The sequence below is a fragment of the Panthera leo genome, chromosome A1, assembly GCF_018350215.1.
Source record: "Panthera leo isolate Ple1 chromosome A1, P.leo_Ple1_pat1.1, whole genome shotgun sequence".
In the NCBI taxonomy this organism is placed as follows: domain Eukaryota; kingdom Metazoa; phylum Chordata; class Mammalia; order Carnivora; family Felidae; genus Panthera; species Panthera leo.
The window spans coordinates 217,697,720-217,712,279 of record NC_056679.1 but is presented as its reverse complement, the minus strand read 5'-3'; the positions used below and the strand labels follow the sequence as shown (position 1 = coordinate 217,712,279).

At 36.2% G+C, this 14,560-nt stretch overlaps 1 pseudogene; it reads left to right on the top strand.

Moving 5' to 3' along the window:
- Positions 1 to 1,682: 1,682 nt before the first annotated feature.
- LOC122198613 overlaps positions 1,683 to 14,560 on the top strand; it is a 48,984-nt pseudogene continuing 36,106 nt past the window's right edge.

Genomic DNA, 14,560 nt, shown 5'->3' with positions numbered 1-14,560 from the left:
GGTCCAACTTCAGCTCAGGTCACAATCTCACAGTTCGTGGGTTCCAGCACTGCGTGGGGCTCTGCACTGACCACTGAGAGCTTGGAGTCTGCTTCAGATTCTGTGTCTTTCCCTTTCTCTGCTGTTCGCCCACTTGTGCTCTCTGTCTCTCAAAAATAAATAAACACTTAAAAAAAAAGAAATAGCTGACTATGAAGTTTAGCACTTCTTTGCGTAAATAAGTGGTCTCCACTGAATTAGTTGCCATGCATGGAACTGCTAATCCTCTTTAGGTCCTACCTCCATTACCTTTCTTGTTTCTAGACCAATAACATGCCCCATATGGCCACAAAGGGTAAAAAACAAAGCTTGACCCACAGAGAATTCTTCAGTACACCAACAGAATTACATATTTTTCCCTAATTTATCCTAAAAGAAATCTGAGGAATGTGTATGGAAAATGATCAAAAGGGTTTCGGATCATAGTAGAAGGAATATAAACTTGGGTCAAGATGAACTTATTGATTTGTGCCCACTAAACAGATTCCAGATTCAATGTTTTAGCTTGAAGATTTAGAAAAGGCTGTAAGCCGTTTGCGTGGTTTCCTGAAACATGGACCCAAAATAAGTAGATTGAAATACCAGAAATTTCCTAGCCTATAGAGAAAAATAGCAAAGCTTAGGGAGGTTGGATTATTAGAGTGTAATTACCTTATAAGAATTTTTCATCTACCCCAGTGAGATCCAGAGGACATACCTTTCACCACACTGTGAGGGAAGCCCCACCATACTTGAGGAGCTCAGGGGTTTCACTCTTCTTTGTAGGTCAGAAGTTACAGTAAGAATTGCTACCCTTGAACTAGAATCCCTAAATTCACTGGATGTAATTGGATCCTGGAGCAAAAGGACAAACTGGTGACATGTAATCACCAAAGACAAGGAAGGTGTGTTTACCGTAATGGACAACTGAGGCAATGCATTGACTAGTTAATCATAATATCCCCAGAAGAGAAATAGGACAGTCTATCAAATATTTTATTTGATCTGTGTAAGCAAAGGAGTTCAGGATTGAATGAGCAGAATTCTTATTTTAATTGCCTAAACAGAGTCATGGCTCTTACATTAGTTCTCAAACTGGAGGCAATTTACAAGATATAGAACCCTTTGAAGGAAAAAGAGTCTGGGTCCCCTTGAACAAGAACCCTGCTAAACTCTCAATTAGTACTGCTAATGTATCTCTGACTTTTCCATAGGCACTATACAAAGTTAGTGTGACTGTGCAATAGGGAGAGAGAAATAATCATAATCCTCTGAGATTGCTAGACATTGGCTGTGAACTGGTAATAATTCCTAGAAATCAAAACATCTGTTGGAGCCCATGAGTCCCTGTAATGATTTTTGGAAGTTAGGTGATCAATGGAATTTTAACTTAAGTCTGTCTCACAGTGGGCCCAGTGGAACTCTGAACCCATTCTGTCTTGATTTTTCCAGTTCTAAAATGTATAATTGGGGAGAAAAACATATTCAGCAACTATCAAAATATCCACATTGGTACCCTGACCTGTGGAGTGAGGACTTTTATATTACAAAAGACCAAATAGGAGCCACTACAACACCTCAACTGACAGAAATATTAAACCAAAGGCAAGGTGACATTCCTGGAGTGATTGCAGAGGTTAGAGGCACCACTGAGGACTTAGAAGATGCAGGGGTTGGGACTCCCTCCGTATGCCATTCAGTTGCCTGTTTGGCTTGTGAAGAAAGTAGATGTGGACAATGACCATACTCCTAAAATTAATTGGTTGGTGACTCCAGTTGCAACTGCTATTTCAGATGAAGTTTTATCGCTTTATCACATCAGCAGATACCTTGGTACCTGGTATGCATCTATAATCAGTCAAATGTTTTTGTCAGTGTTACCATTGCTTGTTCATTTATTTCACTTGGCATGGCCAGTAATCCTTCTTCACTGTACTATCTCACAGGCATATCAACTCCATGGCTTCATGGCATAATTTAGTCTTCAGAGAACTCGATCATCTTTCCCTTCCATAGGATATCACATTGATTCATTACATTGATGAACTTATGCTGATTATACCTCAGGTGCAAGAATAACAACTATACTAGACATATCGGTAGGAAATTTGCATGTCAGAGGTTAGATAATCTAAAAACAGAAGAGCCTTATACCTCAGGGGAATTTCTAATGCTCCAGTGGTATGAATATACTTTCTAAGGTAAAAGATAAATTGTCACATCTGTCTGCTTCTAGACAAAACAAGGTACAATGTCCAGTGGGATTATTTGAGTTTTAGAGGCAACATATTTCTCATTTTGGTGTTAATTTGGTCCAAGAAGCCCCCAAACTTCTATTTTTAAGTAGGACTCCAAACAAGAGAAGGCTTCACAACAGGTCTAGAATGTTGTATAAGATACTTTCCCACTTGAGCCTCATGATCCACCAGATCCAGTGCTATTTAAACTACCAATGAGAGATAGTCATACTGTTCGGAACCCTTGGAAGGTCCCTGTAGGTAATCACTGTGCTGACTCTTAGGAGCGCTAAGAGCGTTTCTCCTTTTGAGAAACAGCTTGGGCTTGCTACTCTACTAACCTATATGGGTAACTACTCTCCTTTTGAAAAACAGCCTGGGCTTGCTACTGGAACTTAGTAAGGGCTGAAGGCTTACTCATGGGCCATTACTCACCAAACTTTAGCTGCTCGTTACCAACTGGGTGTCATTTGACTCAACCATAATGTTGAGTGTTCCCAGCAGCACTCCATTATCAAATAAAAGTGATAGGAGATCAGCCTCTTGCTTTCATGGTCAGCTTAAGAATAAGATAGGGACACAAATTTTTATGGCCCTCACTCCTACATTACTTTCTCTCTCCTAATCTTTATCTGTGAACTCATGGGGATTCCATTATAACTAGTGGACTGAGAAAGGGAAAGCTTTAGCCTGGCTTATAAATGCTTCTGAAAAACATACAGGCACCACCCAAAGTAGACAACTGGAGCACCATGGCTCCTTTCTAGGATAGCTCTGAAGGACAGAGATAAAATCCTCTCAGTAAGCAAAACTTCAAATGGTAAACCTGGCTGCTCATTTAGCCTGGAAGGATAAGTAGTCAGAAGAAGTGGTCTGTATGGGTTGTGACCAGTGGTTTGGCTGGATGGCCAGGGACTGGGAAGACACATTAGTGGGAGATTGGTATCAAGAAGCTCTGGGGAGGGTGTATTTGGATAGTTCTTTATGAATAGGAATCAATGTGAAGATAAGTGTGTGCCATGTGAATTGTCACCAAAGTGTGACCCTAGCAAGGGAGGGTTTTAACAAGCAAGTGTGTAGGATGACTCATTCTGAACAAGTCCAACCTTGCTCTAGCCACTGCTGAATGACTAATCTACCAGCAGCAAAGAACAACACTAAGACTACAATATGACCTTCATTCCCAGTATGACCCTCATTCCCAGCTGGTGGTCAACCATCTACCTGGTGGTTGATTACTTACATTGGAGTGTTTTTATCATAGCAGGGGTACCCCTTTGTAGTTCCTGGAATAGTTACTCTCGATATGTATTTTCCTTCCCTGAATGCAAAAACATACACTTGTAGATTTATACAGTGCCTAATCTGCCTTCATGGTATCCCGCATAGCATTTCTCCTGATCAAATAAGTCATTTTGCAATAAATGAAGTATGACAATGGGCTCATGCTCATGGAATTCATCTGTCTTATCATGTTTCCCATGATCCTGAAGCACTTGACTAGATAGAAGAATAGAATGGCCCTTTGAAGACAGTCACAGCACCAACTGGGTGGCAGTGCCTTGTAGGACTGGGAAGTGATTTCCAGGAAGCTGTCTATGCTCCACATCAGTCTCCGGGATATAGTGTTGTTATTCCCATTGCCAAGAATTGCAGGTCCAGGAATCAGTATGTGGAAATGGAAGAAGCCCCACTTACGATCCACTGGCAAAATATTTACTTGTCATTCCTCCGTTAGGCTCTGTCAGTCTAGAAGTGTCAGAGGGAGAAATGCTTCTGACATGAGAGACAATAATGATTCCACTTAAGTTGAAATTTAACTATCACCCGGCCAATTGGATTTCTCATGCCTCTAACTCAACAGTCAATAAAAAATGTTATTGGGGCACCTGGGTGGCTCTGTTGGTTGCATGTCCGACCTCAGCCCAGGTTATGATCTCGCAGTTCATGAGTTCAAACCCTGCATAGGTCTCCCTGCTCTCAGCACAGAGGCCCCCTTGAGATCCTCTGTCCCTCTTTCTCTCAGCCCCTCCCCCTCCTATGCTCTCTCTGTCAAAAATAAATGAACATTAAAAAACAAGTTCAGACTTACAACCACACAGAACCAGCCTGTTCTTTAAAAAAAAAGGGGGGGGGGTGGCGCCAGGGTGGCTCAGTCAGTTAAGCGTCCAACTTTAGCTCAGGTCATGATCTCACAGTCCGTGAGTTCGAGCCCTGCGTCAGGCTCTGTGCTGACAGCTCAGAGCCTGGAGCCTGCTTTGGATTCTGTGTCTTCCTCTCTCTGCCCCTCCCCTGCTCATGCTCTGTCTCTCTTTGTCTCAAAAATCAATAAAAAAATTCTTTTAAAAATTAAAAAAAAGTTATTGTACTAAATGGGATGATTTTTTTTCATTGATTATAGAAGGGAAATTGTGTCATTACCATAAAGTGGAGATGAGGAAAGTTATGCCTGGAATACAGAAGAGTCCTTAGGGATCTCTTACCATGTCCTGGGATTAAAGTCCATGACAAACTTCAGCAATGTAATTTATGCAGAACTGCTAAAGATCCATACTCTTCAGCTTAAGGTTTGGTTCGCCACCACACCACCACCCCTCCCCACCACCAGAGCAGTGATCCATCTCTCTGGATGAGATCCATCCTCTTCTCTGAGGAAAGAGCATGTGTTTAGTTGTATGTGGGGTAGTTTGTATCCCATATGTTGTTGGTATGCTTGTTTAGATATTAATTATGGATCAAGGAGATGAGGTGCCAGTGTGAGAAGAGGTAGACTATGATGGTCAATTTCATGTGTCATCTTGGCAAGGCTGGAGTCCCCAGTTCTTCAAACACTAATCTAAGTGGTGCTTGGGAAGGTATTTCATAAAGATGATGATGAAGTCGAGGTGAGTTGACTTTAAGTGATATTATTTTAGATAATCTGGATAGGCCTGATTTCACCTTTGAAAGGCCTTAAGAATTGAACTGAGGCTTCTCTGAAAAAGAGAAAAAAAATGTGCCTGTGGACTGCAGCTTTACCTGATGCCAGGGACTCCCAGTTTACCATTCCTGACATTACCTACAAAGTCAGACATCCATAGCCAGTTCTGACAATCACATAAGGCAATTTTTTCCTTTGCAATAAATCATAGTATATATCACCTAATGGTTTTGTTCCCCTGGATGATCCCTGAATGATACATATTTTGACACCCGAATTGATACAGTATCTGAGTAGTATGCAGAAGGAAAGTAATCCAGTTTATTGTTTTAGCACATAGGCTGATTAAAAACACAGACTGACAATTTTAGAGCAGGATTTCCCTTCACACACTGAAATTTAAAGCAACACGTTAAGGGCTCCTGAGTGGCTCAATTGGGTGAGAGGCTGACTTCGGCTCAGGTCATGATCTCGCTTGAGTTTGAGCCTCATGTCAGACACTGTGCTGACAGCTGGGAGCCTGCTTCAGATTCTGTGTCTCCTTCTCTGCCCCTCCTCTGCTTGCGCTTTGTCTCACTGTCCCTCTGTCTCTCTGTCTCTCTCTCTCAAAAATAAATACACATTAAAAAAAAATTTTAAACAACGCATTATAGTAGCTTCCTTAAAGACATGACAGGGAGCATAACCTACAATTTCTAATAAGCAAAAGGAACAGAAAATGAAATATATTTGATTCTTTTTAATATATTTACTGTCATTAAATGATTCAAGCTGATATTTCTGTTTTCAAAGCAGCTGTTCCCTTTGATGTTCAGGTATGTGTTTAATCCCTTAAATTACCAAAATCTTTATAATAATCAGTTTTCCCTGTATTTTCAAGTAGACTCCATTTTAAAGAAAGTCTTACCTGATTGCATATTAATATTTAAGTGATGTAAAATGCATGAAAGAAATTTAGAAGCAGGCTTTTAGCATGTTAGATATGTTGGAACTGATGTGAAATATTTATAATTAATACATTGTTATGCATTTATTCATGTCATTGTCTTAGTTATATTTAGTCATAGAATTGATAACGATAATGAACAGTAACCTCTGGTAGAAAAATGTTTAAATGTTCAGTTATATGCTATGCTGTTTAATACATCTTTACTTGGCGGGGGAGGAGATTATTTTAATATATGTAATACAGATGTAATCTCCTCCCCCCCAAGTAAAGAAATAAATTTACCAATGTTCTTTTGTAAAGTAAATTCAATGATTAAATATTTAATACAAATATACCTATACCTATATTCACTGTGGCTTTACTTCTAAAAATGACCTGTTTATCTCTTCTGCTAAAAAATGTTGGGAGATAGGTTTATGTCATTCATTACTAAGGAACTTGTAAAAGGGTATATATGAAAGATAGTTCATAACCTGTCTCTATCACTGTATTTAGATGACCAGTGACATTTTCTGTGTCCCATCTTTTAGTTCATATTGAGACTCATCTTTTCTGCAGTGTAATGTGAACCACTCATTCCTTTGATTCACAGAGTAATAAACAAATGATGAACATTTTCCTTTTCCTTTTCCTTTTCGTTTTCCTTTTCATATTGGTTTACGGATTCTTTTCGGTCTGCTCTTTTATACTGTGTTCTCAAATAAATCTTAATGCCAACTCCATTTTGATTCCATTAGTTTGGTCCCAAATTTGCCTAATAAATATGCTTTTTTTTTTTAAGAATGCATTTCATTAGAAAGTTGACACATTGACTTCCTAGAATGAAATTGCTCTTGACCATGGAGTTTAGAATCTTTAATATTCGATCAAGTGTCATCTTATCCAACTCAAACTTGTACACATGTTATAGAAGGATCCAGTGGCAAAGGTAAAACAACAGATTTTATCTGTTGATTGAACCTATGAAGTGAAACAAGTAGCTATTTAGTATGTATTGCGATTTCCTCAAGATACATACTCATACATAAAAATGTATATTAAATACAATTAGCTTTCCTGGAGATTACTTTTAAAACTTTTTTTTTTTACCTGACTGGGAATTTAAATTTATATTTTTATGTCAATATGGAGGAAAATTATCCTAATTTTTGAATTACATAATTTTAAGACACTTTCTAGTCAATATCAAAAGTAAAACCTTTTTTAGTTTTATGTATTAGTTCTCTCCTAATCCTCTGAAATATTTATAAAAGTTATACCAGGCTAACCTGACAAATAGAATGTGACAGATTATGGAGTTGAGGTTTAGAGAACATGTTTTACTTTCTTAAGGCCTCAAAGCTAATTAATGGTAGAAACATAATTTATATATATTTTTTTCTGATACCCTGGAACAAATTCTTATGTATTATTGGACTTTTTCTAAGTATAAACATAAAAAAAAATAGTTTACAAACTGATATCTCAAACAACTAAAAAAGTTAACTGATGACTGGGAATAAGTAAGGGAAGGAAGGAAGGAAAGAAAGGAAAGAGGGAATGGGTCCTATTCTCTCTGGCTTCCCCATGTCAGTGGTGTTGGGAAAACTGAATATCCACATGAAAAATAATAGAGTTTGACCTTTATGCCGCCCCCCCCCCCCCACACACAGACAAAATCAAAGACTTAAGTATAAGATCTAAACTCTTAGAAGAAAACATATGGGAAAATTCTGATGCCATTGGACTTGACAGTGATTCCTTGAATATGACACCAAAAGCACAGGTAAGAAAAGAACAATAAATATATTGGATTATATGAAAATTAAAACTTTTGTGCCTCAAAGACACTATTAACAGAGTAAAAGGGGAACCCATTAAATGAGAGAGGTTTGCAAGTCTTAAATCTGATGAAGGGTTAATATCTAGTACATGCAAAAATACCCCTATGCAACTTAGCAGCAAAAAGCAAAACCTAATTAGAAAAAATGTGCAAAAGACTTGAATAGACATTTTCCAAGGGTGATATGCAAATGGACAGTAGCATATAAAAAGATACTTAACATTAATTATTATAAATGCAAATTTATCCAAATGATAATGATCTGCCACCTCATACTCATTAGGGAAATTGAGGGGTGGGAGGGGGGATTGAATGAATAGTAAAATGGTATTTTCTATCTCCATAGTTTTTCCTTTTCCAGAACATCATTCAGTTGGAATCAGGCAGTATGTAGCCTTTTTAAACTGGGTTATTTTACTTAATAGCATGCATTTAAGATTCTCCCATGTCTTTTCATGACTTGATTGTTCATTTCTTTTTAGCACTGAATAACATCTCATTGTCTGGATGTAAGACTGTTTATCCATTAACCTACTAAAGGGCATCTTGGCTTCTTCCAGGTTTTGACAATTATGAATAAAAATGCTATAAATACCTGTGTTTAGGTTTTTTTGTGGACCTTAGTTTGCCGCACATTTTGGCAAATACCAAGGAGGACAGTTGCTGGATTGGTATAGTAAGGATGTGTCTAGTTTTGCAAGAAACTGATTTCTAAAGTGATTGTGTCATTTTACATTCCCATTAATGAATGAGGGTTCCAGTTGCTATATATGAGCCATAACCAACATTCAGTTATCTCATTGTTTCATAGCATTGCCTTGAAGAATTGAGGTTATATGTAGAAGCATCAAATTGGTGGCCAAGCTTAGCTCATACTCCCTTCTTTGCATTTTCTAGGGGCAGTGAAAGGGAGTATCTTGTTCCTTCATCTTCTGTATTAATCCATGAAACACTTTCATTAAGAAATGCAAAAAATGGGAAGAATGTTAGGATATTATTCAGATAAAAGTAAATGAATAGAAACATAAACAAATGTAAATAAAGCACCGAACATTATAAGATCAGAGTAGTAGATGATCTATTTATCTCTCTCTCTTCTTAACTTTAAAAATGGTGACATTATTATTAGTGCCTCTGCAAAGGGCTATTGTAAGAATACCTGACCAGTGGCCCAATGACCATTTTTCTGTGGTATAAATGTCACAGTTATTATACTCTGTTTTTAAATATAAATTTAATTTTATTAATATATTATAATATTTTATTATATTTATTATAATTATAAATAATTTATTATATAAATTATTATAATTTATATTAATATAAATTTATAAATTAATATAAAATATTAAAATTTTAATTTAATATAAAAATTAATTTAATTTTAATAAAATTAAAAATAAATTTAATTAGTTCTGTTCATAGATAAAGAATCTGAGGCTTCAAAAGTCAATGTTTTCCTGAGGTTTCGTTACTAGAAAATACCAGAAATTTATTTTTTCCCTGGAGTAAGAAGAGGAATTAAATCATTTTGTGAATTTTCAGAAGTGTTAAAATTTAGGTCTTTATAATACTCTAATATAAAGCTATATTGTTAGATATTAATTATTAACATACTTGTCCTCTACTCCACTAAATTTTGAGCACCTACAGGTTTAAAACAAGACATACTTCAATTACTCTTTAAATCCTAGAGTCCTTAGCATGGACCTCAATTTATAGTGTTCAATATATATGGGTCCTATTGATAGACTGATTGATTGTTTGAGCCCATGAAGGGGCTTATAAATTCCAATTATTACGGAATAGTAACAAAAGGTGATATGTTAACTGAATATTATGCATCTGACTTGTTCCATTGGAGAATAGTGTCTGCTTCAGTATATATATTGCCATGATGAACTACATATGTAAATGAACATGTTTTGTATGTATATGTATATCACATACCACACGTGTGTATATATAACATATATATGCACATTGTATATATGATAAATACTTCAATATAAAATGTAGAATGAATATTGTTTTACTGAGACAAGAAAGAAATGTTTGTAGCAATTGTGTCTGTTATAGAGTTTATATCTCACAATCCTGCTGAGTCCCTAGTTCTAAAAGAATGTCTTTTCTGCCGAGAGCAGTGCTTGGTACATGCATGGCTGGGCTTTTTGAATAGTGTTGCATCCTGTAGCAGTGAGTCGTGGAGGTGCTGAGAGGCCTCGATTCTCATTGATTTGAGTGGCCACATGGGAAAATAGCTTCAATTTATTATTTTATCATTATTTATCCAGTCCCAGATTATTTTATGAGTTCATATCACTAAAAACAAATAAAATTTTCTATTATTTTCCTATTAAAAGTAAAAACATTTTACATATACTATAGCTGATAGTTTGTGATTATTCTTAAAAGAAAGAAGCTAACAATGCTTTTTCTTGTTTTTTTTTTTAGCCTTTTGCAGATTTTGAGAATCAAGGCAATTCTCATGTGCTTTTTGAGGATCAAGGCAATCCTCATATGTTTTATTTTTCCTTGCAGAAATTTTTACGTTGAGATACAGTAAGATAAATCCATTGCTTAGATTTTTTTTCTTGGAGAAAGAAAAATATGAAGGTGATGATAGATTGATGTTGGGTTTTAGAAGTATTTTTTTTATGATTGATTTCTCTTTAAGAGAATTGTTATGAGTTTGTCATGCATTTATTGGTTCTTAATAGAGAAGATATTTTTTACTGACAAAAATTATGAACAGAATTTTCAGTTGATTTCTAGGAAAGGTCATTTAGAAATAAATATTGACTTATTTTTCTTTGTTCATATCAATAATTTTGGTAATAAGAATTTAATTATAGAAGGATGAATGGTATGATCATTTACCAAATGTAATTACATGTCTGTTTTTCCCAACTGCCACACTAAGAATTAGTGACTAATAAGATGTATCTGAAAGATTTAGTGGGCATTTGGAGTCCACTTAGTTCCTCCATAGTGAATGTCTTTAAAGCTCCAGTGTGCTCTTTTCTTAACACTTAGTAACCTGGCGTCTGTTTTTAACTTATCCTACAGTATCACCTGTACTTATTTCCTCAGTTTTCATTCCCTTTAACTTTTCTTCAATATTTGATGCTCAGTTTTTATCCCAGCTAATACTATGCCATCTTCTGTATTAATGTATTCTTTAGTTTTTCTAAATCTCACTGTCACACTCTGTGTTTCCTTTAGTTGTATCTTTATTTTGCATTTACTGATACATGAGACATTTCTCTCTTGCATCAAAGTGCTTATGTTTCTTGAATCTTCATTTTAAATTTGACTCCACATTTCTAGCTAATATAACTCATGCCTTCTTGTATGCCACCCAACTATCTCAAATGCAATGTATATAAAATTAAATTATTTCACCCCTCCCATCTCTACAACAAGAATAGGTTCTTTTGTATATTTTACCTCTTCTGAAAATCCACAGAATAATTCTCTTTGCCCTGTTTTTCTAGAAAAAAAGGGACTCGTTTGTGTGTTTTCCTTTCTTTGTGCCTTCTAAATGGGATATATATTAATTTACAGTGTATGAAATAATTTCACATATACTTTTTTCAGCTGATATTCCTACCAAAAGCAACCTGTATTTTATAGCAAGATTAAATGGCTTTACTAAAAAAGTCTGTATATGTATAAATAAGGATCTCATTACCTGTTTATTTAAATCTTTACTTTGTGAAAAGACAAAGTACAATTGGATTTAGTTTGGATAAAAAAAATAGTTTGGATTACCAAATATTCCCCACCCATAGAGAAAGTTTAGGTATGTTAAATGATTATATTTTGTTTGCTTGAGCTAGAGAGATCAGGAAACTACAAAGCAGAGTTGAGGAGAAAGAAGAAGGGCAGAATGCCTATAAGCTTCAGTGCAGGCAAATAAAAGAGAGGATTGAAAGATAGTTCTCTTACTTTTTGTCTTGCATTTAGGTAAAAGGGGGCCAGTGTTTCTTCCTTCATCTGGGGGAACTGATGTAAAGACCCCAACAAGTCCAGTAGAATGCTCTCCTTGTGAGAACTCTTTCTTGGCAGTCTTTGGAAATGTATGTTTTTCTCTGAATCTTATAGTCTGAGGAAAATTGTTTAGGAACATGGGAAATGTAATTCTCTTATGATAATTAGATTTTTGACAATCAACAGAGATATTACTGATTCACAGGTATCCACCGATACCAAATCAAAATCAGGACCCTTGATCACTTCTGAGAGTCAGAGCAAGACCAAACGGGAAAGAAGTGGTCATGGTCTAATCAATGAGTCCTGCTTGTAGTTGTCGCCATGTTATGAGTGTTTGTTTGTGGACCCAGCTATTGTACAAAGGTGAATCACTTTTCAAAGAAAATATGTATACTAATATGCCTATATACACGGTACACATTATACAAATCTTACGAGTGATGTTCCAAAGTATAACCTGTTTTGGGAGCAGTTGTGCTCTAACTTCAGCAGTTTACAAGGTAATTTAAAGGTCATGTTTATTTGAATACTACCCAATAATATTTGCTGGCATTTCTCAGTGCATCAGTGCTCATTATGGGCTCATTATGGGCTGCAGTCCATTGAATATAATAATAAACTTAATATTTCTTTTTTTTTTTTTTTAATTTTTTTTTTTAACGTTTTTTATTTATTTTTGGGACAGAGAGAGACAGAGCATGAACGGGGGAGGGGCAGAGAGAGAGGGAGACACAGAATCGGAAACAGGCTCCAGGCTCTGAGCCATCAGCCCAGAGCCTGACGCGGGGCTCGAACTCACGGACCGCGAGATCGTGACCTGGCTGAAGTCGGACGCTTAACCGACTGCACCACCCAGGCGCCCCAATAAACTTAATATTTCTTATGCTTTAAGTAATGTGTAGATATCTGTAATTATTAGTAACAAGTATCAAACATATTAGATATAGTTCAAGAATGATTCCTGGTTCTAGAATTTTATTGAATTCCAGAGAATTCTGTTTTCTCAATTCTGAATCCTGAAGATTAATATCTGTTGGTAAATGAGAAATATTCTGAGTAGGTTATAATGTTTGAAGTTCGACATGGAGATTGACTCTGTAAATATGGATTATATTTCTGTAGTTTAGAAAACCTCAACAAAATCTGGAATCAGGCACAGAAAGTTTAATAATTCCAGTCCTAATTCCAGAATTTCTATTTTTCTTTAATGTAGCTATATTATTCTACCCATTCTTCTTTTCAAGTGCTTTAGAATTTTTCCCTTTTACATCTGATGAAGACTTCATCATGCTACCACATAGTAACCTGCCTCATCTTTGCAAGTCTCTACTTTCTCTAGTCAGTGCTAAGTACCTCATACCTCTTAGGCTGTCTTCCTAAATGAATGTTTTCTCTATATCCCCCCGCCTTTTAAATGATAATCTTAGTCTTCTGGTATTAAAAAAAATGGAGAGAACCCCCATGGCCTTTGAAAAATGACTATTTCCCTTTTGTCTTTCAAATCTCATAAGATATCTATTATGGCCCACGATAATTTGAAACAATGCAAAGAAGAGAATGCCAGGAAGTGGAGTTCTGGCTTACTTAGGTTGATGCTATTTAAAAACTACCACAATCAAACATTATCAACTTGGTATCTGTGCATACTACTTTCAATCAGATTTAATATGTATTGCAAATAAATATATTCGAAAAATCATTCTTCTCCCTAACAAAATATCTGTTCATAGAGCTAAGAACACAGCAACCTTCTCTCCAAATAGGATGGAGAGCACTTTTGTTTTTTACCCATCTTCAGTGAGTTCCGCCCCCCCCCCCCCCCTTCTAGTTGAGTAGAATTTCTTCTTCAATTAGAATTAGAATGTGACAGGAAAGGAGAGAATTAAGATTAATATATAGACAAATTATTCATAACAAGTAGGAAATACTCATGCCTATTACATTATTGAATTCTAAATTCAGTCACATAATTGTAGCTAGTTGTAAATCTCTATTGAGTGAGCTCATATTAATAAACTCAATGTGATCCAGTATGGGGAAGAAGTTCAAGAATTCTCTGAGCTTGCACCAATGGGTTAAGGCTTAGGGCAAAAAGCCGCCACAGGGTGAAAAAGCCCAGCATAGAACAAAGCAAAGAAGAGAAAGCTGCTTCCACAGGACAAAATTGTCCGAGAACAGGTAGATGAACAGGTAGAGGCAGAAAGCTGCCACAGCAGGGTGAAAGTGCCCAGAGCTAATTAGTGATAAAAATGTCTTGTTAACCCTGAGGTAACCCCTAGAAAAATTAAGATAAACAGACACAGTGCCTGGTGTCTGCAGTAAACAGCTCTCTGCTCCGCACTGGGACTTTGATTTTTGACCCTAACTGCTAACATTGCATAGCTTTGAAAATCCCTTTCTCTCACATGCACGAGTTAATGATCACTGTTTTATTTTCTCTTTCTGCACGTTCATCAGATATGTAAGCCTTCTGATCCTAATAAATACAGAGTGAGACCCTTACTCAGGGCTCTTGTCGCTTTCCTGGACATTAGCCTCTCTCGTATTCAATTCTGCATCCATTCTCTTGCTGGACAAGAGAGAACTCCAGACTCAAAATCTGCAACAGTCCAGCTTAT